The sequence below is a fragment of the Otolemur garnettii genome, unplaced genomic scaffold (genome assembly GCF_000181295.1).
Source record: "Otolemur garnettii isolate 467f Iridium unplaced genomic scaffold, OtoGar3 scaffold00121, whole genome shotgun sequence".
NCBI lineage: Eukaryota > Metazoa > Chordata > Mammalia > Primates > Galagidae > Otolemur > Otolemur garnettii.
Window position 1 is genome coordinate 5,059,497 of NW_003852516.1, and position 5,740 is coordinate 5,065,236.

Genomic DNA, 5,740 nt, shown 5'->3' on the forward strand with positions numbered 1-5,740 from the left:
CTTGAGCCCAGGAGTTGGAGGTTGCTGTGAGCTGTAAAGCCAGGGCACTCTACCCAGGGGGACAGCTTGAGGCTCTGTCTCAAAAAAAAAAAAAAAAGAAATAAAGAATGGTAAACCGATAGAGTGGAATATATAATAAAACTATATATGAATTTGCCTTTCAGCCTGGCCATCAATTTCCCTTCTATAAACTTACTTGGAAGATACATCTATAACATTATAAAAAATTGGAAGCATGGATTGGTCATTGCTTGTCATTACAAGTTATTGGCAATTGCCTAAACACTTAATCACAAGGAATTGGTTAACTACTATGCACACACAAGGGAGTACTATACAGTGGGGAAAAAGGACGATCTTTATAAATTGATATGAAGTGATTATCAGGGTATTTTGCTAAGTGGGAAAAAGCAAAGTACAAAAGAGTTTATATAGCACATTACCTTTTGTGTAAGCAACAAGGAACAATAAAAAATGCACAAATCAATTTATTTGCTTATTTTTACAACACACACACAAAAGACGAGCCATAAAACAATGAAATTTGTCATCTACAAAGGATAACAGACAAATTCAAACTGAAAAACATTTTATAAAATAACTAGCCTGGGATGTCTATAGCCCAGTGGTTAGGGCGCTGGCCACATGCTCCCGGGCTGGTGGTTTTGAACCCTGCCCTGGCCTGCTAAAACTAAAGAAAACGAAACAAAACAAAAAATAGCTGGGCGTTGTGGTGGCTGCCTATATTTCCCGTTACTTGGGAGACTGAGGTGAGAGAATCACTTGAGCCCAAGAGTTTGAGGGTGCTGTGAGCTGTGATGCCACAGCACTCTACTGAGGGTGACAAAGTGAGACTCTGCCTCAATAAAAATAAATGAATAAATAAAAAATAACTGGCCTGATTTCTTCAAAAATGTGAATGTTATAAGAGATAAAGAAAGGCTAAGATATAAAGGAAATAGAGCTAAATATATAAAAGAAAAAAAATTAAAAAGAGGCGAAGAAACATTTCAGATTAAGGAGAAAAAAAAGACACGACAATTTAACCTCATCTATGATCCTGGTCTGTATCCTAAATTGGAGAGAAAGAAACACTATATAAAGGTTTTTACTAAAATAATGGACAAAATTGGAATATGTCTCAGATAATTATTTATTACGTCCCTGTTGAATCTCCAAATTTTGTAAGTATCCTGTGGTTACCTGAAAGAAGATCTTTGTCCTTAGCAAGGTGCTAGTTCACCTGCTGTAAATAATAATGTGTGTGTTCTGTTAGGACAGGCGCCAGACACCTGCAGGCAGTTAGGGCAGGAGTTGGCAGGAAAGGCAACAGGGCAAGAAAGCGACAAGCATGTGACCCTGCTTAGCCAAGGCAAATGTAACCACATGTAACGAAATGTAACTACAAGGGACTCTGGTTATTTGACTTTAGCCTTAACATCTTTATCTAAGGTAAAAGATGGAATCCCTTTAATTATGGAAACAGTGTCCCTAAAAAACTACCCTCCTTGGCATAGTGAAAATCACACCCACCAGTGCAATGCCAGCTTAGAAATACCATGGCAACTCCCAGATGCGAGACCCCATCTCTTCAAAAAAAAAAATTTTTTTTTAGGGCAGTGCCTGTGGTTCAAAAGACTAGGGTGCCAGCCCCATATGCCGGAGGTGGCAGGTTCAAACCCAGCCCTAGCCCAAAAAAAAGGACAGTAAGAGCTGGCACGGGGGCTCACACCTGTAATCGTAGCACTCTGGGAGGTCAAGGCGGGTGGATTGCTTGAGCGCAGGAGTTCGAGACCAGCCTGAGCAAGAACAAGATCCCATCTCTTAAAAAAAATAGCCAGGCCTTGTGGTGGGCACCTCTAGTCCCAGCTACTTGGGAGGCTGAGGCAAGAGGCTCCCTTGAGCCCAAGAGTTTGAGGTTGCTGTGAGCAATGATGCCGCCGCACTCTAATGACAGAGACAAAGTGAGACTCCTACTCAAAGAAAAGAAAAATTTTTTAAAAAGACAATATTTGATATTCCTATCTCATCTTCATCTTTGACTAGATAAATCTCTTCCTTCACTGATACCATTAAATGTTGTCTTTATCTTACAGTTTTACTTTGAGGGGGATAAGAAATAAGAAAATTTCTCCCCACTTGACAAACAGAAACTGAAAACAAAAAACCTCAAGTTCCGAGTAGAGAACTCGCTTGCCAGAAATTAGTGAAGGAAGAGGGCCCGCCTGGTGTGGATTTGTGCTGGGCCTCCTGGAGACAGCAGGGGCCTCTGTGGTGGTTTGAAGTAAGGTGTGAGCCCCGGGAGAGAAGAGGGGCTGAGAGCTTTCACAGCAGCCCTGGGGCTGTAATGACTTTACTGCTTCCCGGGAGGTTCCCAGGAGAGCCAGGGGTTCTAACAGAGAGCTGAGGTCAGTCTGGGCTGAGACCATCCTCCCTTTTTACTCTAACAAAGCAACAGGGCCACACAATGATAATTATAATTACAATGATTTTTTCCCCTATTCTTACTCCTAAACTCATTTCTATTCAGTTAAAAATGCAGTTCTCTAATGATTCATTCATCAGCCGGCTCCTGTATTTAATCATGCCTTACCAACTCCCTCCAAACTATTTGAAATTAATTGTTATCCAACAAGGCCCAAACCACTCATACTCCCATCTTATTGCGAGGCACGCCATTTCCTTAAGTTATAGCAGTAATTAAACTGTGCTTTAATTAAGTAAGCCCTATCCTCTTCTGTAACAGTCCCATTCAGGCAATTTCCGTCAAGTAATTTCCTTCATTCCGATATTACTACTCACACCTACTGTGTTTAAAGGCTTATATATGCAGGCTCAGAATGAGATTTGGTGTTTTCTTCGGAAGTTGATTAATGACCTTTGCAATATTTGTAATTTCTAAGCTCTATAAAATCTAGACCCTTGTTTTTTCCCTCCCAAATCTCTCCTTCTGGAGAAAAAAAAAAAGGAATCAAGGCCTTCTGCTGTTCTCCAACTTAAATGTAATCAGCGTATGAATCTCCAGACCCAGGGAAGCAGTGATGTTTATAGCTCTTGCTGTTATTCACATCAGAAAACACAGCTGACTGGAGAATACAAACCCAAGGGCCTATGATAAAGCTCTATAATGTGGAATTCCTCGGATCCCTATGAAGTTTCAGAAAATATAGGGAGTCCAGCCTAATTCTGCTCCCTGTCAGTCTTGCAAACAGAAGGTGACATTATGGTTTTCAGACCTGAGTGTCCTAAACCAACATGATATGGGAAGCTCTTGGTCCAACCACCTTCACTGTGCAGGTTTGCGTGGCTAAGCCCCGGCCCCCCGTCAGTCCCTGCTCACAACTTAGAGTCAGATTGGGCATTTTTCTCAGTTTATCAGAAACCCTTCCCAATAGGCTACAGGGCACAGGGTGACCAACTGCCCTGGTTTACCTGGAATTGAGAGATTTCCAGGGACACAGGACAGACATGAGAAAATCAGGGCGGCTGGTCCCCCTGAGAGCAGGTTTCCCAGAGAAGGGGTTCTTGTCTAATCTACTGTGTCCAAAGAAGTCTGGTACCTTGGGCTAGGCCTGAACAGTTATCAACAACAAATCGTATCGCATGACTCAGGACTTCCAATCCTAGAGTTGGACTTCAAAAACGGAAAATTTCTTCCTGGGGAGTGGTACTCCTCCAGGGGACAGCCGCATCTCTGTTCTCAGAGGCCAGCCTATTGTGACTGAGGGACAAGCAGTTAGTGGGTGAAGGAGCTAAGGAAATAACACCCCCAAATATGACTCATGGATATAAAGAATATTTTGTACTGAAGAGGAGGCCTTCCCTCTATCTGCAGAAACTGGACTGTCCTGATCAGAGGATTAAAGGGGGGAAAAATGACTCCCCTTTCCCCTTCCTGTTATCCCAAAATATTTCAGGAATGACAGCTGGGAATGTAGGTGAACTTGGCACAAATCATTTGGGTCGTAAATACCTGTCTCCCAGGTTAATCTACAAATCAATCTATTTCACCGCCATCCATTAGTCCAGCCTCTTTAGCAACCTCCCTAGCAATCGGTTACATCCCTATGCTTCTAAATTTCCCCGTTCCCCTCTGAAAAGCAAGTATAAAGGTGTTTGAACCCCACTGGGACAGTAGGTTACAACTCTGTGATTTCTCCCCATGCCCACAAAAAATAAATCCTTCCTTTTATTAATCTGCCTTAATTGTGAGTGGATCTTTCAGTGAACTTTCAAGGGAAGTGCAAGTTTCCCCTAACTCCAATATGGATAAGACATTTACTCTCAGTACCCCCCCCCCCCCCCCCCCGCAGAAGGGCTAGAAAAACTTATAAGAGAGTCAAAAGGATCTAAGCTCAAGGAAAACAGGTTGGGAAAATAACACAGGAGGACTCGCTAGAGCTTTGGCAAAAAGCAGTTTTATAATTTGAGATGAACAGACTGGTCCTGTGGATCTCAAACTTAATTTTAAGGAATTCTCTGAGGCGCTTGCTACATAGTAAGAGTAATAGCCAGCCTTCTTATATGACTGACACTGTTCGAGTCACTGTCAATGGATTTATTCACTTTATCCTCTCTATGGGGTATCAAGGTGCTTTGTCCCCCAGCTGGTAATCTCCAGATCTTGGGTTCTTAGTTATTCCATTGTAGTCCTTCTTATGAGCTATGGAGGAGCTCAGGAAATTTCATTCCAAATTAAGACTCCTTAGTATTGATAGGGCCAAATGTAGGGACCCCCCCAAATAGAACCTGTAGGGACCCCCCCCAAATAGAACCTGTAGGGACCTGCCCCAGTAGAACTTGTAGTGACCCGCCCAAATGTAACCATCCCGCCCAGGAAGGAATGAATGCTCCAATCCCTACCCCTCCAACTCTTACATTCCCACCTGCCTTAACCCACGTGCTGACTCCTTTTTTCGGATTCAGCCAGCTCACTCCGGAGAGAATAAAGGCCACGTTGCCCACACAGAACCTGGACTCTGTTCTTTTTATTCACATCTCATTTTTGGTCTTTGACCTCTCAAGTATAAAGAAGATTTTGAACTGCGGACCCTCGGAGATCAAAGAAGAATTGGAAGAGCTTTTCGTTCTATCTGCATAAACCAGACTGACCTGAGCAAAACAGCAAAGGGGAATAATTGACGGGCCTTCCTCCCTGTTATCTCTTTCAATATATTGCCAGAAAGAAGATCAAGAATGTTGCCAGAAAGAAGATCAAGAATGTTACCAGACCTGGTCCATGTCATTGGAAAGATAATACCTGTCTCTCAGGCTGATTTTCACGTCAATCTGTTCCTCACACCCATCCATTCATCCTTCCTAGAATCTATTGATTGCCCCCAAACAGAATGAGCTGTGCTCCTCTTGTTCTCCCCTTCCATCCAAAAGGCATGTATAAAAATATATGAACTTCACTGGGTTATGGGGTAATCACTACGTGATTCTCCCCCGGTGCATGGCATTGCTAAATAAGCCTTCTTTTCATTAATCTGCCTTAACTGTGAGCTGATCTTTCAGCGAACTTTGGGGGGAAATGACAATTTTCCCTTCACCCCCACAGTTAACATTCTTCTTCAGTTAAAATGTAGATGTCCAGGCCTACCTTTATGTAGTAAGTTTGGGGTGAGATCTAGGAACCTGCATTTTTAACAATACCAGAAACATTCTGTTGCAGGATAAGTTATATCTCAGTGATCGGGGGAGGGCTTCCACCCGACAGGGATACAGAGGAGGTCTGCAA